Below are 25328 nucleotides of genomic sequence, written 5' to 3' on the forward strand. Positions count from 1 at the left end.
AGTGGACAGAAAAACAAGAAGGAGCCTTCCAATTGCTTAAACAAAAGTAGTGTAGTGCACCAATCTTGTCCTTACCAGAAGGTACCAATGGATTTGTAGTATATTGTGATGCGTCTCGCTTAGGTCTTGGCTGTGTGCTTATGCAACAAGACAAGGTGATAGCATACGCGTCCAGACAACTCAAGGTGCATGAAAAGAACTACGCGACGCATGATTTGGAATTGGGAGCTGTTGTGTTTGCTCTTAAGATTTGGAGGCATTATCTGTATGGAACCAAAGTACAATATTTACTGATCACAAGTGTCTCCAACATATTTTTGATCAGAAGGAGCTAAATATGAGGCAACGTCGATGGGTAGAATTACTCAATGATTACGATTGTGAGATTCGTTACCACAAAGGTAAAGCGAATGTTGTGGCTGATGCGTTGAGTCGAAAGGAAAGAGAAAAGCCTCTGCGTGTTCGTGCATTAGGGTTGACGATTCAAACGGGTCTTACTACTCGAATTCGTGATGCGCAGCGTGAAGCCTTGAAACCGCAAAATGTAAGGTTTGAGAAATTGCGAGGACTTGAAAATGAATTTGCCACAAAGTCTGATGGGACACTATACCTACTTGATCGAGTTTGGGTACCACTCTATGGAAATCTGCGTAATCTTGTTCTAGACGAAGCGCATAAGTCTGGATATTCGATCCACCCAGGATCAACCAAGATGTATAAAGATCTCCAAGAACATTATTGGTGGCCTAACTTGAAAAGAGACATAGCTGTGTATGTCAGCAAGTGCCTGACATGTTCCAAAGTGAAAGCTGAACATAGAAGACCGCCTGGACTATCTAAACATTGGAAGACATGCTGCGAGCCTGTATCATTGATTTCGGAAGTAGTTGGGATACTTATATGCATTTAGCTGAATTCTCCTATAATAACAGCTACCACTCCAGTATTAAGGCTGCACCGTTTGAAGCTTTGTACGGAAGAAAATGTCGATCTCCCCTTTGTTGGGCAGAAGTCGGAGAAAAGAAACTTACAGGTCCTGAAATTGTCCAAGAGACCACCGACAGAGTCTTTCAAATCAAGGATAGGTTAAAAGCTGCAGCCGACAGACAGAAAAGTTGTGCGGATAATTTTTATCAGACTTTGAGCGAAATTAGATTACAGTCAATGTCTGCCTAAAAACATAATTTTCTGATAAACTTAATGTCGGGCTCTTACGGTGTCCTCTACTGGCTTTCGGTTACTTATTTTCTAATTTTTGCGATTCGAACCTACTAAAATTAAGTTTATACACTATCTCTAATATTCTAATATAAAATTAAATTTTTCGAGGTCATCTTGACACGTTTATGAATTTATCCGTTTTGAGATATTACCCGGTGTCAATCTGCACAGTGTCAGCTATACGACAAAATTGAACTTTTTCGGGTTCCATATTTTAAAATTCAACTAAAATAAAAAACTTTGGCTAAAAATATTATTCCTATGTATTTACCTTACTAATTAATACGCGATTACGGTTAAGATAATTACCAGATTAGTCTAATTTTTGGCGGTTGTCACATCTACATCCTTCTTTGATGTTGTTACTAATATCCATGTTGTAACATGTATGCATATAATTATAGGTTTATCATATTATCATGTTTTTCCATTACTAACATAAAGAATTGATCAACTTGTGGTATCAGAGCGATGTTGATAATCAGTTTTTCATGTTTTTCCTAAATCTATAATTAAAATCGAAAGACATGAATTTTGATTAAAACCCTAATTTTTCGGCTTTCTGTTTTGTTATGAAAAGTGGTTATAATTTCTAAAATTCATATTTAAAACTCTAATACTTGAAATCTGTTAAAAATATGTTTAAAATTTTCGATTTTAGAGAAAACTGACTAAAGATTCTTCGAAGATGTTTTTCACGTTCATCATAAAATTCAAAGAATCGTCCTTATTTGGGATGAATCATAGAAATAAAATATGTTGTTTTCAATTTTGATTGATTTTTATCAATTAAAAATTTTGAAACATGATATAGTTTTATCAATAAAGTATTTCAAAATATTGGATAACTATAATTAAACCATTTACATTAGGAAACAACATAATACATTAAAATTCAAATTCCATCTTTATCATAAATTAGTCAATGAGATTTAAAAATATTTTGTGGGATAAAATAATTTATCGGTTAAAAATAGTTTATGGTTAAGGATTTAAAAATATATTTTGGTTTTTCTAAAATGATTTTGGTTTACCAAAATCCAGAAAATCTTATAAAACCCGAAACTCATAATTCCCCAGAACTCATAATTCCCAAGAACTCAAAAGTCTCTATAATTAATTTCTCAAGAACTCTAATTTTCCAATAAACTGTTCCTAATTAAATGTTTTGTAAAAAATTAAAACTTATAAAATTTACAAAACATAAAAACCTTAACTTGAGAGTGAATTTTGATGTATAACTTCCGCCCAAATGTGATGTGGTACGTGTACCATATCATTCAAGTATAATTGAAAGCTTTTGTTAGTTTTTGCCTAACATGATACAAATATCTCACTTCTGGCTAAAGGTGTTGTGTTACATTTTTATCTAGCAAAACTAGCACGTGCATAATTAAAATAATTGTCTCCCTTCTGCCCAAAGTGATGTGCTACAATTGTTTTGCACACATACTTAAATAAATTTTATTATACCCAAAGGTGATTTATTTTTTGTTTAAGTAGAACTTTTAATTATAGTCTATTAGTTTGATGTTAATAACAGACATATCACATCTCCAATAAAATATAATGCTCCTCACATTAATGTTCCTTTATTTATCTATTGATCATAAATTTTAATCTGTATTATTTTAATATCCCATAACATTACTCACTATAATTTTTTTTCTATAAATAACTATCTCATCCAAATCTCCACTCTAATATTAAAACATAATATAAGTTTCACATCATAAAGAGTTTCAATAGCATTTAGCTCTTCTTAGTTTTAATTATCATTTAAGATATGATATGATTATCCTACTGTTCTTTTTAATAACAATAATTATATTAAAAACTAGAGCATAACAAATGGGATGAGCCAATCATATGATAATGATAATCAAGAACTTATTTAAATAAATGCTATCAATAGAGTTATTCTAGATTTAGTTTTTTTTAAGACTACTTAAAATAACTTCTAAGATATATGCATTACTTCTAAATTCTAACTATAAGGTTAAATGGTATCCCTGAATACATCATAATGTACAATACCGTGACCCATAAAATTAAGGGTTTACACATGGAAATAATTACACTTTCCAGTGTATTACATACTAAATTTTGACTAGTACAATTTGATGCCTCAAGAATCAACTATAACACTCAGAAGTACCAAAGAAAAATGAGTGTGTTTATCAGCAACATATGCACAAGAAAATAAATGTCTGGCACTGGAAATAAGATGTTTTTCAACTCACTATCACTAAAACCTAAAAGAGGATAATTCTAAGGTTCATAGATAAAATAAAAGTATTACTTCCAGCTTTAAGTTCTCTAAGGAGAAGTCTTATTGCAAAAATATGCCATTAGATTAGGCATAAGCAACAAGACTATCCATAATTCAAAAAAAACAACTGTCTAAAACTGATAGTTGTATATTAATTATATTAAAGTATGATAACCTTAATATTCCCATTAACACATGATTGGTTGAGTCCAGTTCTATATGTTTACCCAAAATCAACAAATAACTAACATGAGTGTTAGTAACAAATTTAAATGTTAAGGTTATTAGAACCATGATAAAATGTCTTCTAATTACGCTTTATGATACCTTAAATATTCTGAAGATTAATCAGAATTTAGTATCAAAACTTAAGCTACATTATGATAGTTATGAGGTTTACGTAGCCAACATAAAGTCACTCTTACCTTAAACTCTCATATTATTTGTTATCAAAATCTGGATTGAAACATTTATAAATTAGAACTAGATGATACTATATACTTTCACAACTTTTGTTATCATGCATATAAAAAAATTAACAGACAAATGAGACCTATAAAATTCATCCATTAAAACCAAATTTCATGAGAAATCATGACATGGTTGATGAGGGTGATTTTTCATATATTCTCATTATTAGTAATTTTAAATCATATGTTAGATACACTAAACATTATTTGGCTTAAGAAATAAGTATGGGCTCACCAGAAGTTATATTTCACTTATATTCGTAGAACATATTCAAATGGAATATTCAGAAATAATTCTTTACCATTTATAAGGCTATTTACTTGTATCTAATCTGTCTTCTATGGTCCACGGTCTTAAAGAGATCTATTCATTTATACTTAATACGATATCTTCTAAATATGTCTTAAGTTTATTATGTCATCTGGACGTTAATGAAATCAAATCAAGTCTAACATATATATGACATATTCCCACGCCACGTACATCATTGAAACTTCTCTTGTATTTTGCTAGAGATATTAAAGATCAGCGGGAGCCTTAAGTTTCTCAATCATAACTTACAAGATTTGCAAGAGGCGGGGGAGTAAGAACTTGATATTATCTCAATTACACCTCTTCTACAAGACATTGCTCAATCACAAAACTATTCCATCAAAACTTATCTCTTTAGAATTTACTACTACTCTTACAAAAGTTTCAATGTATCTTAAATGTAGGCATACTCCGATTTCTTACTAAAATAATCCTCACAAGAGAAACTACGATGACTTACATCATTAACTTATTTCTCTATTAGAATCTATTGGTCTTTAAATATTGACCATAAGCATGAAAATTTTCTAAAGGCTTCTAAGGTCAGTGGGAGCAGTAAAAGTCCTTATAATTACTTTTTAGAAGTACAAAAGGTGGGGGAAAGAGAGTGTAAATTTTACTCCGAATTTAACTCTGATTATGTAACATTCGTTACTTTCTAGTTTCGTTGTACCCGACCCGTATTATAATTTAGGCCTTGAATTTATTAATAAAAAGTTATTTTTATTCATTTGTCATGTGTTGTTTTCGTTACAGCTCATTTATGTATTTTTATATATCAAGTTTAGCGTTAAAAGAACCAAGATTCAAACTATAGGGACCATTCTTGTCAAAACCGAAACTGATGGGTCAGTCAGCAGCTGCAACTGTTCGTTTCAGCTCGTTTAAGCTCGTTTATACCCCATTTTCAGCTCATTTATGGCTTAATCTTTATCCTAAGTGTGTTATAATTCAAATTCAAGGTTCTAGAATATTCTTAGATGAATTCCTATCCTAAAACATCAATCTTTATCCCGGATTAACAAGGTTTTATCTATAATTTGTGTTTTATCCCATTTATTTTAAGTTTCAAGTGAGTTTATCTCTAAATTCGTGATAAACACGAGTTAGAATCCGAACCCTATAAATACAATGGCTATAGATCATTCATAATTTGCATCTCAACTCATAAATCTCCTCCTCTCTCTTGAATTCAAGTTATTTTTCAAGTATTCTTCAAGGTTGGCTTTCAAAGTCGAACGGGTCTAGGTTTAATTAATCAAGTTCTACTTCTAATTTTACTTAGTTTTGATTTTATATGTCTCTGAATATGTTCTCCATATATAATAACATATAGAAAAATTATAATACAAATCAAACGTTCTGAAGGGCTTACTTGAAAATTTTGGTCATAGATATTTAGGTTTTAAATAAGGGCTGCGGTATGATTAATGAGAGTCGTGAGCTAATGCTCAATTCAATGATTGCATTTCTCTGCTCCACTTTAAAGCTAAAATGAGTGTTAATTCCTAATCGGATTTATCTAATACTCATGATAAATGATTAATCGGCCAAGTGGGAGAATGTAAGAATATATATATATATATATATATATATATATATATATATATATATATATATATAGGCTAAGTATAAAATGAAAACCCACTTGAGTTGTGAAAACTCTAGAAACCCATTCTCAACCACATGTTTTTAATTTATGTTTAAATTTTGTGGTCCACAATTAAAGTGAATAAAAAATGTAAATATAAATATAACGTTTTCTCTCTCCTGAAAACATATATAAAAATTAGTAAAAAAATGTTAAAAAATAGCAAAACATTTTTTTTATGTATCGATGTTTTGTATTAAATGTTACAACATATATTACATGTAACAAAAAAAAAACGATGTTACATAAGGTTTTCGCGGGTTTTCACAACTCAAATGGGTTTCATTTTAACCTTACCCTATATATATATATATGTGTGTGTGTAATATTTATTAATATGGCTATCGTTATCATTTTTATTATAATAGATCAAAATTATTATTATATTATACCTTATTATATATTAGCTTGGTAATTGTTGATGAGGCATATTACCCTTACTAGCTAATAAAGGGTTGCCCCTTATGTGCGTATATATAGAAAAAATAAATTAACATCCTAACCTAATCACATATAACAATTTAGTGTGTCTCCTCTCCTCTAAAACAGGGTTTCTCTAAAGAACCCTAATCTCCATCCTTAGCTATACATCCTAAAGGGGAAATCGACCAAGCTGACAATCATGTCGTCTACATGATTCTTTGATGCGGTTACTAATCTCCATTATGTAGCAGGTATGCATATAAGTATAGGTTTATCATATTATCATGTTTTTTCATTACTAACACGAAGAATTAATCAACAGACAAAGGATGACTTGGGCTGAGAGCTAAACAATGTGTGTGTGTGTGTGTATAAGAAGTATAGAATGAAAACCCACCTGAGTTGTGAAAACTCTATGTAATATCGTTTATTTTTGTTTTTTTTTGTTTTTACACGTAATGTATGATGTTACATTTAATACAAAACATCGAAAAATAAAAATAAAATATTTTTGCTATTTTTTAACATTTTTTACTAACCTTTATACATGTTTTCAGGAGAGAGAAAAAGTTATATTTATATCCATTGATTCTAATTGATTCTATATGGTTTATTATATTACTACTCCCTTACCACTTTATTCTGGAGTCGGGGGAGAGTGGAATTTTTTTTACATTTGATTTTACAAAAGGACATGCTGAATCATATATCTATTCATATATCGAGTTAGATAGATTGACCATCACACCCAAGATCTTTGATAGTGGCGGTATCCACCCATATGGCCTTGTTCTATTCGGAGGAATAAAATAAAATTATATTTCGGAGAGATGGCTTAGTGGTTGAAAGCCCCGATCTTGAAAACCGATATAGTTTACTATCGAGGGTTCGAATCCCTCTCTCTCCTTTTTTGCTTGTTGAATAATTTTTTTATTTATTGGATTGATTTTGACCGAATGGTTTATTCTCATAAATAAGGGGAAATGGCTAGGCTATCCCGCCTAGCCAATCCAGAAAAATGGATTAAATATAAATAAAATCTTTTGTTTATGACATGATCCCTATATATATGAGGGAACCGAAGCGACTCCTATTTCAAGTCTTTGATCTCCTGTCTCAATTAAGAGGGGTCACGAAAAGAACATGTTCAAAACCTCGATCAATTCCTTTTTCAAATCCTGCTGCAGCTGCACGAGTGATGTAACACAAAGTGTACATCTTTTTGCATCAAATTACCTTCATATTTATCCCGAACTCCATGCAAATTCATTGTTTTAGGTACTTATTTGAGTTATTTGTGAATTTGCAAGTCCGGGCGCCCGCCCGACAAAGAAAACATGAAAAGATTGCGTTTTGGGGACAAAAACAAGCAATTTGCCAGACCTGCACGCCCATGCCAGCCCGTGCATGGGCCTGTGCCAACCTGGAAATGTGCCAGTGCAAGCCAGTGCATGTTCTACAGCTGAGAAAGTTCAAAATAACTAGCCCGTGCACGGCCGTGCATGCCCGTGCCAGCCCGTGCCCGAATAGAGAAATCTGACTTTTTGGTCAGACTAAAGCAATGGGATGACTTTCCACATTAGTACACGGCCGTGCGTGCCCGTGCAGCTGCCCGTGCCAGACGTAAATGCATAAATACACTTCCATTGTCCTTATTTCAAGTGTGGAGCCTTAGGGGAATTCTCTAAACTTGCTGGAAAATTATTGTGTGTTTGCTAGAGAGAATTCAAGGCTTCCATCTTGTGTGGTCATCCTTGCAAGTAGCAACCATCATCCATCTTAGTTTGCAATTTCTTGTTCTTAACAATACTTTGTAAGACTACTTTGATTTTGTTTGTTGTATCAAGCCTTATGGGCTAATACTTTTGTTACTTAGATTATGTTGAAGATTTTACTTATGTGATATTTATTTATGCATGATTTGGCAAGTTGGTGTTCTTCAAGTTTATGATATGTTCTTGAATAGAGTTTAATGGTTGAAAGCTTGTTTTAATTCCTAGTCTTGTTAGTTTGATAGATGCTTGACCATAATATGTTGGAAAACTATGTGTTAAGTATTTGTTTATGAACTTAGCTTGTATATGCATACTTTGTTCATATCACTAAGTTAGGAATGACTAGTGGAAATTAATTTGGTTATGAATTTTAACAAGCATGAAACCTATCACTTGATATTGGAAAATTGTATGGTGATAACATGATTCTTTGAGTTGGTTGATGTTTGCTAGAGATTAAGGCCATAATCCTTAGTTTAAATTTTGCTAATTTAAAAGATTCATGTGTTTAACTAGTGTTCTTGAGCTTGTCTATTTTACATGATTTTAGGTGGTTAGTTTGTTGTTTTCATGCTAGCTTTCCTTTAATTATGAGATTAGGTAGTTTTGACAAACTTACTAATCTATGGTTATTATCTTGAAAAACACCCATCATGATGTTGTGTTGTTAGTATTAGGTTGCCTTGATTGGAATTTGATATTGATGCTTAATACATGATGTTTGCCATTATCATTGTCAATTTGTCACTAAGTTTAAGTGGATGCATAGTCTAAGTAGCCTTGTTTGGATTGATTGTTAGTTGTATTTTATTTGCTTTGTTATTGTTATATGTTAGTTTAGTAATTTGAAAAATCAATTTGATTTCTTATTTGGTTAAATTAATTACAAAGATTTATTATCAAAAGTTCGCCGTATCCATGGATTGACACTCAGTTCTTACCGATACTTTGCTACAAACGATAGGTACACTTGCCTTTCGTGTGTGGTTTGGTTGTTGGTGAAAACCATTTTTAAAACCCGATTTGTGCGGAACTTTTATCCAAATTTATATATATATTCACACACGTCAACGAGCCCTTCCCGCGTGACACAAATGCCCTACGAAGAAGAAGAATCCTAGAACAAAATGAGAAGTAGCTAACCAACTTCTAGGAGACATATAATTGACTGCATTGATCTCGGTAGCTACTCCACCCACGGAATTTAAAGAATATTTACATTTTTTATTAACTTTAATTGTGAACCATAAGATTCAAACTTTAATTAAAAATATGTTATTGAGAATGAGTTTCTAGAGTTTTCACAACTCAAGTGGGTTTTTGCTTTAACCTAACACTATATATATATAGGAAAAATATCAAATACAAATAAAAAACCATGCTAACCGTGCGAACCAAGTGAAATCGCGATGGCAAATTCGTAATTAATATACGAAACCTGAGAAGTGAAGGAAACGTATAAACTAAACGATGGTGAAACCTAATTTGTAAATTTATCATTCTCTTTCAAATGAAATTGATCAAATCATATCTGCCCGATGTAATCGATCAGTTATATTCATTGAATGAAATCTCTCAAATAATATTTAGATTGATTAAATCATATTCGTTTAACTAATCTAATCGATCAAATAGGATGAACTGATGCTTTTGATTAATGAACCAAAACTTGCAAGCCATATTCCGTTGTTCAATTGAGCCTTCCGAATGGGATTTAACAATCAATTTATAGTTGCATAGTGATTTTGAAAGAGACTGTGGCAAACTTTATTGATTAATTGAACTAATTGAAGTATACAAAATGGACTAATCAATCAATTGAAGCTTGTGAATTGGACTAATTGATCCATGGTAGCTTTTTCGAATCGATTGATTGATGAACTAAAGCTTACAAATTAAAACATCAAAAAATTAAAATAACAGAGCATTTGCAAAGGTTTCATATGATATGATGTGTTTCAATAATTACTCTAGTTATACACGATAGTTACACTAATTACAAAACAAGCATAGAGATATGATAATTACTCTATTTACACAACAAAATTACACTACATATAAAACACAAGTGTAATTACTTTTATAAGTAGAGTATTACTTTCTGGCGTGTAATCGGTTGCTTTTTGTTAGTGTATAACTAGAGTAATTATTTTTATAACTAGGGTAATTATTATAATATGTAGCGTAATTATTTAATAATTAGAGTAACTATCATCAACTTTATAGTTACTCTACTTTTAAATATAATTACTCTATTTGATAAAAAAAAATTATTGAACGATGATACGATTCAATTACTCATTAATCATTACATAATTACTCTACTTATATATAATTACTCTATTTTATAACTAGAGTAATTATTTTGTTTAACAAGAATAACTCCAAGAATACTCCTAGCTTTCAAATGTTGAAACTGTGACCTGTGTTGCTTAAATTTGTTTATCCATGTTCCAAGTGAATAGACGTCTATGGCATGATAATGATTTGATCTAACCAGCAACGTCAATCAAATATGGCCTCAGCCTACTGCAGGTTGTTTTTGGGTCAAAACAATTTATAAATATAACTTTACAATTTTAGTTTCAATCGGGTCCTTTTGTAAATTACTATAAGTGAACAATAATCTGCAATTTATAAGTAAACAATAATCAAATACAATTTTGATTTTGGGTTATACAATTTATAAATGAACAATAATCTTCAATCACAAATCCAATCATCAATCTCAAGTCTCAAATTCAATCAATTTCGTTAGGTGTTTCATTCAATGTATGCTCCAGATAATACTTTATTGTCTCAATGTTGTTGCATGGGTTACACCATAATTTTAGCATCATGCTTTTGAATTCTCTAACTGGATTCATAGGGATTGACTCTGGAGATATATTTATTGATCTATTTGTGGGTGATATGATATCATCCAGTGACTCTACCAATTGTTTATGTTTCCCGTCCTTTTTCATTATATCTTTTCTCTATTTTTAAGCTCTTTTTCTGTATCAGCAACTTTTAATTCTTTTTCTCGTTGTTAGTAATTTCTTCTCCGTCATCACCCAAAACAATAGGTAATGATTCATCGTTTAAGTATCTACCAGCCTTTTTTACATCTATCATTTCACTTTTCCTTCTTCTCACTATTAAATTAGCATTACAAACAACTAATTAGAAACATATTAATAATTACTCTATTTATACAAACTAATTATACTACACACAAAACAATTACTGTAAGTTCTATAACTATGATAATTACTCTAGTTATTCAATGTAATTACACTACAACTAGTGAACATACTTAAAATGCTATACAGACTAATTGGACTACATTCAAACTAGTTATTCAATGTAATTACACTATAACAACTGAACAAAGTAACAAAAACTACAAATTGACTAATTACGCTACATACAAAACAACTACTATAACTATAACGATTACTCTAGTTATTCAATGTAATCACACTACCACCATTGAAAAAAAGCTAAAAAATCTATACAGACAAATTACACTGCATACGAAGCTATTTAATGCAATTACATTACAACTTGTGTGCTGAAAGCGGTCTATAAAATATTAACCTAACCTAGACAATCTAGTTTTAAATTTATAAACCTAGACTCTCCTAATGCTAGACCATTAGACAGGCAAGTGTACTTATCGACTGTAGTAAAGCCTAATGAAGTCCGGATATCGAACCCAAAGGACACTAGCGACAAATAAACTAGACTCTGACTTAAAACTTAATGGTTTTACTTATTTGATAATTAACTAATTAAACCAAAAAACTGACACTGACATACACAGACTTAAACTCGATTACTAAGACACAACTCAAAGATAGGAGAAGCACTACCTAGGTTTAAAATCCTACTTATGAATCTTGGATCTCTCTCAGCTATGGAATCTATGATGGAACTGGGATCTTAAATACGACACCCTTAGACAACCTTTGGATCCCTGATCATTCTCCAGGTGTGACCTAAAAGGAAACCCTAAGGGGCGTGTAAACTTACCGATTGGTCGGATTACCTGTCAGTCTCTCCAGCAATACTAAAGTACCCTAAAAGATGATTACCTGTCAATCTCACTATCTCAATACACCCTAAAGCGAAAGGGGTAACCTAAGAACAATCGATAACACACAGAATTATAATGAAACTAGGGAAACCTAGGAAATCTCTTGTCAGAGTGTTCTAGCCTAAACACCTAATCCCAAGTACAACCCGACTATCTATTACCTCTCAGTCTCTAGATAGGTAGAATATAAATCCCTAACAAATCACCAATCAATGTTCCTATGGATTACTACGTCTAGCCAAACCAAAAAATAATCACAAACACACAGTAAGTGACCTGAACATGCATCTATAACTGAAATACATTCAACAACATACATGCGGAACAAAGAAAGACAATAAATCAGACCTAAATATGCATACACATCATAACAGTTGTAATTAAGTTCTTTACTTTAGCATTAAACCAACAATAAGATCCAATAAACCGATAAAATCGGTAAATCACAAAGTAATCATCAAAAACCTAGGTAGAACGGGAATCTAGCCAACAATCAACAAGAACAGTAGCAAAAGTTTATAGTCATTCAAATAAATGCTCTGGAATAGATGAAAACACAAGAATAACCAAATAAACGAACTCGAGACTCGCTTAATGATCAATCCCGTGCACCGGCCTTTAATATCATGATCCCGAACACTCTCCTACTCCAAAATCGCCCCAAGGGTCCCTGAGGGACGGCTAAAGGTTTGTTCCTTTGTCTAGGGTTCTAAAAATAGCTTAAATAGGAGTTTCCAAAATTTTTGCCGACATAAGGGTTCCTCGCGCATCGCGGGGAACTTGGCTTTTCCCCCCCGCAATGTGCGGGGGACAAAATAGTCGGGCCTTGAATTTTCCCATCTTCTAGGTTCCCCACGCATGGCGGGGAACTAAGCTTAATCCCCAGCATTGCGGGGAACTTCTTTCCAGATATTTTTTAATTTTTTTTATTTTGCTTTCCCGTTTTTCGTGCTATTCCCTGTACGACGTGAATCTCCGTCATGTAGCCTCGTTTTCCGCTCCTTTAATGTATGACTACTTGTAAACACGAGAAACCGTAAATACATGCCATTTTTGATGTATAAACAATGAAATTAAGCATGATTTATTAAATAAACGAGTATTAAAACGATATGTATTTTGCAACACATCAAACATCCCCACACTTAATCTTTTTTCGTCCTCGAAAATATATAATGCAATGGAATCATAATTCAAAATCGATCTTTAAAACATATAGGTTAATTTTTTATCATAGATAAACGCAAAAACCGCGATTGCCGATATTGTTATCCACCTAAACCCAGCCACCAGCCTATCAAGCCCCCCATCATATTTAACGATTAAGTTCAAGTGATATCAATAAACCTATGGATCTCATAGCTAAAGAGTTACAAATCTACTTACCCCCATCTCAGGCATAATCTAGACAATTTAAACCGGGTTGAAACAGACTGGTTTAACATATCACCGTAAGCTAAAAACCTTTAATGGTAAGAAGAAAATGCACTTAGGTGGAATTTAGATGGATTAAAGGTCAAGTGAGGTCGTACGTGCAATGCCTAAACCTAAAACTATACTAGCGAATTTCGGCCCAACATTGTTTCACTCAAGCTGCAACCTAGTATTTCTTAAAACTACATATCGACTAAAAACCTTGAACCCCATTAGTGTATCCTCAAAGTCACCATCCCCTTGGTAACACGTAAGCTCTCAGCCCTGTCTTATATGTGCCTTTTGGCCTCTTTTTCTAACTTTTGGATGCTCATTCGCATCTTTTGCGGCACTTTTTTTAAAACTTATGGAATACTAATTTATTTTTTTTTCTTTCCCTTTTTTTGTGCACTTAGGCATCTTTTACCCAAAAATATATAACTCTTTTTCTATGCTTGTATAAGTGGAAATGGCGGGGCGCCACCACTCATTATTTACTTTCATAAAATAGTGTGGCATGCTAATTTTAAGTGCATGTAATTCTCACCACCTTAAGGTAGTCAAATTACGGTAATACTTCCTATGAGGTTATCGAATTTTCAGCTTTGATAACCATAGGAAACCCTTGTTAGGTTTATGATTGTTAGGTTTATTAATAATAATCATAGGAAACCTTTCAAAGCTAGTTGAGCCTAACGACAAATCCCTTGATAAGTGCGCTATCCTTTTATTTAATCTCATATATAATAGTAGTTTTAAAAGACCAATCTTAAATTTTTCTATCATTTTCCATAATTTTGCAATCAAAATTTAAATTTTCAGGACATGTTTTTTCAAAATTTTGCAAATTTTTTTATGTTTTTTTCCCCTATATATTTTATTCGTTTATTATCTCTTTTAAATCAAAACGCCATTCCCCATCCCCACACTTAAATTTCAAATTGTCCTCAACGTGAGACAAGGAAAAGACACGAATAAAGCAAAAAAGAAAAATAAAGTGGAACCGACTCCCCTGGTAAATGTATCCATGAAAATGTGCGGTGAATCATGTTCTGTGCCCTCCAATTCCATCGCGATCAACAAATGTTACAATAACGTAATCTCCCACGAACGAAAGCGGCAATCCTGAAGCAACTTGCATCCCCACACTTGTTTAAAGCCATATCTCCGCAACCATCTCACAAGAAACTTTGGAACAACCTGCAAGCAAGAGAAGAAACACACGGCAAAAACTAAGAAATAAAAATAAAATAAAAGGATAAGATATCACCGGGTTGCCTCCCGGGGAGCGCTAAGTTTACAAAAGAGTCTTCAGCCGGACTCGTTTCCGAAACCTCAATCAGGAGGCTTCTCCTTTATCCTCTTCCCATCTGTACTCCTCAACACTCTCCTCTTACACATGATCGGGAAGAAACCAACTGCAAAGCTCTCGTGGGCCCAAAGATATGAATTCAACTCAGCCCACCAACTCTTAAATTTTCCAGGACCAAACTGTATGATATGCATGTAATCCATGAGGTGGTCATCCCTACATAATGATTCAGTGAACGTAGGCTGGTATGGCGAATTTCTATGCATAATTTGATCTCTGTGCCTTGGTATCCTTACTCTTCTAACCATTTTTTCAAACCTCGATATGTCCCGAATGGAGATTGAGTACGGTTCATGTTTTGGTTTATCAAAATCAAGGTGTAATGTCGTAGTAAGCGAGTCACTTACATCCTCATGGCTCTCCTCACAAGGAACCTTCTCTATCCCCACACTTGGTTCGTTATACATTAAATCTTCAAGAAGCATTAAGTCACCAAGTGGGTCAAATTCTTCCTCTTCACAACACGGAGTGGACAAATCTAATATCTCGTCACAAAATTCCAGCTTGAAGGTTCCCTGGACGGATCACACGAGATATCCCGATATACACAGGTGCGGAATCCCTGTGTAGATCGTTACGGACGTAGAACACAAACACACAAACACACGAATACGATACGAACAAACTCACGTTATATTAATAACTCAACACGTGATACTTACAGACTCTCGACCTCACGTCACTTGACTTACTGAATTACACGTAACTTGAACAACTACAAAACCATAATCCGTAACCTATATAAATACACGACAACTTCGCCTCAGGCGAAGTTGTCCATAACTTCGCTTGTTCAACAAGTTCGCCTAGGCGAACTTGTCAACAACTTCGCTTGGTTAACAAGTTCGCCTAAGCAAACTTGTCAACAACTTCGCTTGATCTTTCAGCTCTTGTCTCGTAATCCTGTATCTTCACGCGTGCACTCCTTCTCTAACACACACCGACACAACTCGTTGATACTTTCTTGCTTCGTCCTTCCAAGCTGGAATATAAAAGATTTTCTTCTCGTTAAGCACCTTCAGATCAGCTTGCGATAAGTTAACAAGATGCATCGGATCGTAAACTCTAAGAATCTCTTGTTCATCCTCATCTTCCATCACTGCCTCCGCTGTCTCACAATCAACGAACCACCACTTTAGGTCTTTGAGCACATCCTTGGGCATAAGCTTCATCGGTACTTCTTTAAGGCACCGGATTGGTTTATACTTCATAACCATCCAAGGCTTTCCATCAGCTCTCAAACCTCTATCCTTGTCTTCAACAAGTTTCCCTTTCTGTGGTTTCAACAGCTCAAACTTCTTTTCCTTTATGCTCTCTTTCCATACAATTTTCCCTATGACTCTAGCCATATTATCGTCACTTCGATTGATCAACCCCAATCTGGCTAAGTCTTTAACCTCACACTCAGGCAGTGTGTTTAACGATCTCAACATTCTTCTAAGGTACTGAATTCCATCATATCGTTTAATCACGAAGAGCCGCAACTGCTCATCATAAATCCAGCATATAATCCCTTTCTTTGCTTCAGCATAGCCCTTAATATTGTAACTCTTTTTGAACATGGTAGGGACTGCCGGTTTCTTTGTTTTGACGAACCATTGAGCGTATCCTTCCTTCCACCTCGGCTGCTCTTCCCATTCAGTATCTTCAACTGCCGTCTGATCACCCATATCGGCTTTCTCAACCTCTGGAATGTCATGTTCAACATTTTCCTCTACTATCTCTTCTTCCTCAATCTCACTCTCAATCTCAATCTGCTCACCGATCTTCTCAATCACATCACTCGGCAGCACATCTTCATCAAACAACACATCGTCGCTGAACATATCATCGTCAAGTTCCCTCAACGCATCAATCACGTCATCATCAACCAACACTACATCATCACCACCAGCTGCGTCGGCAGACTCCCCCTCAGCTGTGGAAGTACCAAGAGCTTGAGAAGTTCTTGGCAGCTCACCACCTGCATCTTTCGATGCATTGGGATCATCGTCTCGGTCATTTCTTCTTTTCGTCCTTAGCTCGTCGCCCTTACAGCTCATCTCCCTCTGAGATGCCAAGAACTCCTTCAAGGCATCTATAATTTTCCCATGCTCAACCAGGAGGGATGACTGTAGTTGATTTGCTTCTACTAGGCGTTGAATAGTCTTCGATTGCTCTGCCACGATCCGCTCTAGTGAAGCTATTCTCTCTGAGTCTGACATAGGCGTAGGCGAGACATCAGAAGCAGGCGTAACCGCAGGTGGTACCTTACCTTATAACCCTGCAGTAGTGACGACCGTTGACTCTACAAATCGTGCAGCTACCACCGACTGAGTAAGCGTTGGAGGTGGTAGAGACACAATCTCCGGAGTCGACGTCTGGATGGTAGTGGTAGATGGAATGCCAGCAGATGATGTAGCCACCACGGGAACATCCGCAGCGCTTGTACTTGTAACCTGTACAGAAGAAGGAACGATAGACATACCAGACAGTGCGGCCGGAGCAAAACGTACCATCCTTGAAGTCTCTCCAGCTCCCATACCTGCACCTGTCCTTTCCCGTCTTGATCGGTTTATCAGCTTATGTATATCTTCTTCCTCTTCTGACTCGTCATCATCCTCCGTACTCTTTCTCTTCCCAACCGTTCTCTCTCGAGACACCATCAACCGTCTCCCCTCATTCATGATCTCATCCAAATCTGAGTCAGCCATCGACGTTGCTGCTCTAGTAACACTCACACCCGAACCCTGTGCAGCAGAGACCTGCACCTCTTCAACTTGATCCATATCGAAATAACCTTGACCTCCAAAGACAGCATCAAGATCTATATCCTCTGCAGCCGACACAACAGGCACAGCAGATGTAGCTTGAGTTGCTCTTGCCTGTCGCGGTTGAGGATCTCTGAACTCGTCCCCACCAGCAGGAACATACTCTGGGTTGATTAAAAACCCAAACAGTGGAGTATGCCTTGGACGACGTTCAGGGTTGCTCCTCGCACTCGAAGTGCGGCATTGAGCAAAGATACGTTTGCTCACAGATTCCACGTATCTTATCGGTCGTCTCTGAGGTAGATTCGGAGCCACATGGTTCAATATCATCTGGATGAAACGTGGATACATAATGAACCGCTCCCGAGCCATCGCCCTTCTCTGTCTGTCAATCTCGTAAAAGACCATCTGACTAAAACTATAGCGTTTATTGTAAGTCAGTGCAGTCATTGCGGACTGCATGGTCGCACCCATACCGTCAGTGCCCGCCTTCCTTCCTGACATGCAAACTATCATGACGTGCATAAGGAAGCGCCACTGATCAAGTAGAAAACTCTTCCGTCTCTGTGAATCGCCTAATGGACCAGAATAGCCCATTCGGAGAAACGCTCCATCACGAAACGGAGCCACAAACTCAGTTGGGTCGTCCCTCGTCTCTTCTCCAAACCGTAACGCCACCCGAATCTGTTCAGAATTGAACTGAACCTGTTGATTGTTCACAGTCGCTCGCATGACCGGGGGCTCAACACGACAGTCGTATTCTACCGTCTGCCAAAAGTCTTCGATATTTGGTAAGGATATCGGCAGAGTGTTTGTGATGGCATGAAAAATCCTCGAGCGTATGAGGAAAGTGATAATCTCGCGGTAATCCTCAACGCCGCTCGCTTCCGGGTCAAGGGTGATGTACATATTGTGACCCGGGAAAAATTGACGTTGGTTATCACCATCGTCTCCTCCTGCACCTCCAGCACCAGCTACTGCAGCCATATCTGCAACAAACGAACCAAGTTAGATAAACGTTAATGAATAACACAAGTTCGCTAGTTACCATGAGCGAAGTTGTGATAAACTCTGTATAGGCGAAGTTAAAGAAGAGGCGAAGTTGGGAACAACTTCGCTTCAGCTTTAAGTTCGTCTAATTAACATTAAGTAAAAATGATCTAGGCGAAGTTAAAGTTAACTTCGCCTCATCACAACATCGCCTCAGGCGAACTTAAGCTTCAGGCGAAGTTACGGATAACTTCGCCTCAGGCGAACTTAAGCTTCAGGCGAAGTTACGGATAACTTCGCCTAAACCCTAACTTCGCCTGAATCTGAATCGGCGACAGTTCGAATGATTCAAACATGAAGATCTGAAGTTTTCAGGGTATTTTGACGATTTAGGACTTTTAAACTCAAGCTTTTAACAATAGGTTGACGATCAGTTTGTACATGCCCACGTGAAAACGAGTTTTGAAATTGTGTTTAATGGTCGGTCGTCCGAGGGTATTACCCGGTTGTCGAAACAACCTTAGATTAATCAAAGAAAGTATAAAATCAGATAAAAGAACCCAAACAACCTTTAGATCGGTTTGAAATCGAAGAACAAGTGAACAATTTTGGATTTGTTTGGATATAAGTTCGCTGAATAATCGGTTTGGATATAAGTTCGCTGAATAATGAACTGTTTGACTCTAAGAATTCCTTATATAGGGGCGAAGTTATACAGGCGAAGTTACGGATAACTTCGCCTAGGCGAAGTTATCTACAACTTCGCCTGTTCAACAACATCGCCTATATATTTACAGAATTTAACCTTATAAGTTTAACATTTTTCCAATTAAGTTATAAAACTTTAAGAATTCCTTATAAGAACTAAACGACACGATCAAGTCCAAGTAACCTGTTTTAAAAAAATACAACTACAGAAAAGGAAAACTTTTAACAATTTAAAGTATAAGGGATCAAATTTCAGTCTCGACAGGGGCTGCTACGTTTTAGAAAAGATCCGAACAGGAATCATACTAAGTATGTGACTGTCACATAGATCTGTGTTTAGCTGTATTATGACATAAGGAACCAGGTTGTAAGCAGATAATATACTTAAGATGGTTTTCATCGTTTCTGTGATACGAGTTAGGTTCAATTATGCCTCAAAATTTAAGTGGGCAACAACTCAGAAATATTGATGCCTCCTATCTCTCCTCAAAGCGTATTTGGCTTTCCCCAAGTCACCCCAAATTGACTTCGACCCATAGTGTCTGATTAAGTTGTAAGTATTCTTGATCTGCTTCCCGTTCTTCTCTCTTACTCAATGATTGTGAAGTCTTGATTTTGTCATCACTAATATGTTTCAATAACTCCAAATATAATTTTTTTTTTTTTGAATAAACATAGACTTCAAAGTAGAAATTAGCTGCAAGTCCCGAATCTGGATCACTGCAGTATCTTGAAACACTATCTTCACGGGAATCAGAACACACATGGGCTCGTGTATGACTGGGTAATCGCTTTTCTGCCTATCATTCGGAAAGATATATATGAAGACATGCAAAACTCTTAAGGAGTTTCCACGTAAAATCAAGTAAATTTAGTTTGTATCACGTCTACTTTTACGCACCATAAAAAGTTACCATGACATACAATGACTGTCCTAAAGCCTTTTAAGCCTAATAACTTCACTAGTTAAGCACACAGAATTAGTATGTCTATCATTTTCCAAGGTTGGATCAATTTTCTGTTAAACCTAGCAAACGTACTTCTTACGAAGTAGTAGACTTGAAAAGTAATTTCATTTCCCTTTTCTTTCAAAATTTCAACATCAATCGCCCCGACCAATACAAAGTCTTCAGGTAAACGGCTATCCCGAAGATCCAATGGATCAGCTGGACCGACCACATACTATTATGTGTCCTTCTAACTAAGTATGATCGACTAATTTTAAGCGAAAGAATGAAAAACTCATCATAAACCGCCCCGGTCAATATCAGTAATCTGGTTAATGGCTATCCTCAAAATCTACAAGTAGAAAATGAGGACCAAAACATATCCGAAGACAAGTCCTTCAAACTGATGTAACCGACATATTTTTAAGCGATTAGTGACGTTTTTTTTCTTTTTTTTTTTTAAATATCACAAGAAAAGCATGGTTACTCGGGATTGATCATCCCATTCAGTTCAATAAGGTTTTGAAATCTTGATTTGTCAAACGCTTTAGTATATAAATCAGCGAAATTATCAAGCGTATCCACCTTTTCAAGCACAATCAATTTCTTCTCAGCACAATCCCGTATGAAATGATGACGTATGTCAATATGTTTAGTTTTACTATGTTTCACGGGATTGTTAGTTACTGAGATAGCAGCTGTGTTATCAATGCAAATAGGAGTAAGTAAGAAATTCAGACCATAGTCGCGCAACTGTTGTTGAATCCAAAGAACCTGAGAGCAGCAGTTGGATGCTGCCATGTATTCTGCTTCACAGGTTGAAATTGCGACTGAAGTCTGCTTCTTGCACTGCCACGACACCAATCTGCCACCAAGAAACTGACATCCTCCAGTTGTTGACTTCCGACTCTGATTGCACCCTCCATAATCAGAATCTGTGTAAGCGACTAGCTCCAAGTCTCCTCCTCTCGGGTACCACAACCCCAGCTTCGGCTTGCCCTTGAGATACCGCAGTATCCTCTTTGCACCTTTCAAATGAGATTCTTTTGGATTTGCCTGAAAACGTGCACAAAGACAAACAGCAAACATTATATCAGGCCTAGATACAGTTAAGTACATTAAAGAACCTATTATTGCCCGATATTGAGTTGGGTCCACATCTGCATCACCGTCTACTTCAGCACCCAATTTGTGATTGACGCAGATTGGAGTATCATATGGAGAACTGTCCTCCATCTTGAAGCGCTTGAGCACATCATGAACATACTTCGTCTGATGAATGAACATCCCGTCCTTCTTCTGATCAACCTGCAATCCTAGAAAGAAAGTTAGTTCACCCATAGCACTCATTTCAAACCTTTTCTTCATGACGGCTTCAAACTCCTGACACATGGAGACTTTTGACGTAGCAAATATAATGTCATCCACGTAGACTTGTACCAGCAGGAAGTCGCTTCCATCTCTTTTGAAGAACAACGTGCTATCAATTTTCCCTCTTTCAAAACCATTCTCGAGCAAGTAATCCGATAAAGTTGAATACCAGGCACGAGGTGCCTGATGTAATCCATACAACGCCTTGCTCAACCTGTACACGTGATCTGGAAAGTCTGGGTCAGGAAAACCCGGAGCTTGCTCAACATACACAACCTCATCAACTTTCCCATTCAAAAACGCACTCTTCACATCTAGCTGAAACACCTTCATCTTTTCATAAGCAGCAAACGCTAAAAACAATCTTATGGCTTCCAACCTGGCGACAGGAGCGAACACTTCGTTATAATCAATCCCCTCTTGTTGATTAAAACCTTTAACGACTAGCCTCGCCTTGTTTCTTATAATAATCCCCTTATCATCTCTCTTGCACTTAAACACCCATTTTGTGCCTATCGCATGCACATTCTTTGGTTTTTCAACCAAAGTCCAAACTTCCATCTTCTCGAATTGAGCCAACTCTTCTTGCATGGCTTCGACCCACGAGCTGTCCTTTAAAGCCATTTGATAATTCTTCGGTTCAATCTGGCTTATAAAGCAGGTGTACATGCATTCATTGATTATTCCTGTCTCCTTAATGCTTGTATAAACACAGGTGTGTTCATTCAAGCTACTTCTCGTTTGTACACCAGAGGACACATCACCAATCACATTATCCAAAGGGTGATCTTTATGAATTCTCGTGGTCGGAACAGAACCGACATGCAAATTATCTTCCAAATTAGAAGAGATCTCATCAATGGTTGTTTCATGCTGAGAGTGAAAAGGATTGATAAATTCTTCTTCAGCTGAGGCAGCAGGGGTACCGATAGTGTTTGATGAGGAAGGTTGACATTTATCAATCAGCTGTCTTTGCAATAGATTTTCTTCCTCATCAAGTATCATCTTCGTCGCTACTCTTTCTTCTTCTTCTTCAGAAATTTCCAAATCCGGTATGTTAAACGACTTAAAAAGCTTAACATAGTCGAAAAGCTCAGCAGGTCCATTGCTTGGTTTTGGCGGTTGGTAACTTGTGATGTCGGTGTTACACACCACCTCCACCTTGCAGGTCGAAGTATTGAAGACACGTCTGTTGGGAGTACCAACAACATAACCGACTAAGATTCCTTCATCGGCTACTTCGCCAAATTTAGAATTTGTCTTCAAGATCGAACAAGGGGACCCGAATGGTTCAAGACCACTCAAGTTGGGCTTCCTTCCATGCATAAGCTCGTAACACGTTTTACCAAGTCTCTTAACAGTTAACACTCTATTCAGAACATAGCAGGCTGTAGCAACTGCTTCAGCCCAGAACATCACAGGAAGCTTCGAATCTGCCAGCATAGTTCTGGCTCCTTCAATCAAAGTTCGGTTCTTCCTTTCAGCCACTCCATTCTGTTGCGGAGTATACGGAGCGCTGTATTGGTGTTCAATTCCTTTCTGAAGACAGAAGATCTCCATCTCAAAGTTCTTGAACTCCGTTCCATTGTCACTCCTGATGAACTTAACTGTTTTACCCATGACGTTCTCAACTTTGGTAATCAAATTCTTCACCATTTGAGCCGTCTCATCTTTCGATTTTAGAAAATATACCCACGAATATCGCGAGTAGTCATCAGTGATCACCAAGCAGTAAGAAGTACCTCCTAGACTTTTTGTATTCACGGGACCGAAGAGATCCATGTGAAGCAGTTCTAGAGTACTGGCAATAGAGTTGACCTTCTTGGTGAGATGAGATTTCTTGTGTTGCTTTCCCTTCTTGCATGCCATACATTTGTCTTCAAAGTTAAAACTTTTCAAGGGAACGCCCATCACAAGTCCATTCCTGACAATGTGGTTCATCTTCCGAAGATGAATGTGCCCCATCCTCCTGTGCCACAATTCGGATTCCGATTCGCTTGCTTTCGTCATTAAACATGATTCTTCCGTGGCCATTTCAATAGACCTCATATCCATCACATAAGTATTTGTATCACGTGGAGCTTTCATCACTATCCACTCGTCTGGTATCTGAAAACCAGGCTTCAACACGATCGCCTCATTCTTCGTGAAATGAACAGTGTACTCCTTGTCACAAATCTGCGACACACTCAGCAGATTGTGCTTCAACTCTTCTACAAAGTTCACATTCTCAAGAGTCATTTTTCCATTGGACACCGTTCCTCTTCCAGTAATTCTGCAAAGCTAACTCTCGCTGCTTGAACAGGTTTTAAGTCGTGCAACAAGTATTTGTTACCCGTCATGTGCCGGGAACAGCCGCTATCTACAATCCAAAGACTGTGGGCAGCCCTGTTCAACTGTTCCTGCACAATAAAGCAAAGGATTAGAATCTAGGGACCCAAGACCAATTGGTCTTGGATCTATACATCCCGTACTTCTGCTTTCCAAAGTTAGCATCTGGATAATTCCTGTCAGTCCTATTAGGAAATCTCCTTGGAAATTGAGTGTGAGGCCTTCCAAACCTATGTGTATTGAAAGTATTATATCTTGCGGTTTGGTTATTAGCATTGTTAAACTGAGGTTTGTTTCTGTGAAAACCTGAATTAGTTACATTTCGGAACTTTGAAGGGTTTTCATTTTTAACAGTATTAAAATTACCATTAGGCTTATGCTCAGTTTTAATAGGCCTCACACCTCTGAATTTCGGCGTCAGAGGGCAATCTGCAACAAGATGTCCTAACTTATTACACCTAAAACAACACCTATGCTCCATTTTATTTTCAAAGGTTGTTTTGGATGTCGAGGCTGTGTTACCGTATTAAAACAACACCTATGCTCCATTTTTAACAGTATTAAAATTACCATTAGGCTTATGCTCAGTTTTAATAGGCCTCACACCTCTGAATTTCGGCGTCAGAGGGCAATCTGCAACAAGATGTCCTAACTTATTACACCTAAAACAACACCTATGCTCCATTTTCTTTTCAAAGGTTGTTTTGGATGTCGAGGCTGTGTTACCGGCCGTTCGTCTCACATAAGGTGGGACGTACGGGTTGAGTGGAGTACTCTTTTTATAAGTTTTATCTTTTTCTCCACCAGTGGGTAACACTACCTTCTCTTTTGTCTTACCCGATTCGGACATCTTATCCGAATCTGATGAGATTGGACTCGTAACAGAAATTTTCACACTTGAAACAGGCGAACTCGTTTCGCCACTACTAACACTTGGTTCTTTACTCGTAACCTTGATTGGAACTGTCTGAGGAACTTCAAAATCAACAGATTTCTGAACACTAGGGTTAAAAGTGTAATTGTGGTTATAAGGTGGTGGAACCTCGTGATAACCAATTCCTCCCCTCTTTGTAGAGGTACCTTGATCACTAACAAGGTGATCAAGAATAGCTGAGGAATTTCTGAACTGTTCAAGTTTTCGGTTCAGTTCCACCACTTTCACCTGGTGGTCAGCAATCTGCTTTTGTCGTTCAGCAATCAGTTTAGTCTTTTCTTCTAAAACCTCATAACTTAGATCAAT

General features: G+C 36.4%; 1 non-coding gene across 1 annotated transcript; it reads left to right on the forward strand.

The window, feature by feature from the left end:
• Positions 1 to 7174: 7174 nt before the first annotated feature.
• Positions 7175 to 7257, forward strand: TRNAS-UGA (transfer RNA serine (anticodon UGA)). Its single transcript has one exon. It is a non-coding gene; the product is annotated as a tRNA-Ser (tRNA).
• Positions 7258 to 25328: the final 18071 nt, after the last annotated feature.

This window comes from Bidens hawaiensis, unplaced genomic scaffold (genome assembly GCF_021521415.1).
Source record: "Bidens hawaiensis isolate Kalapana, Puna unplaced genomic scaffold, B.hawaiensis_p1.1 tig00042878_1, whole genome shotgun sequence".
NCBI lineage: Eukaryota > Viridiplantae > Streptophyta > Magnoliopsida > Asterales > Asteraceae > Bidens > Bidens hawaiensis.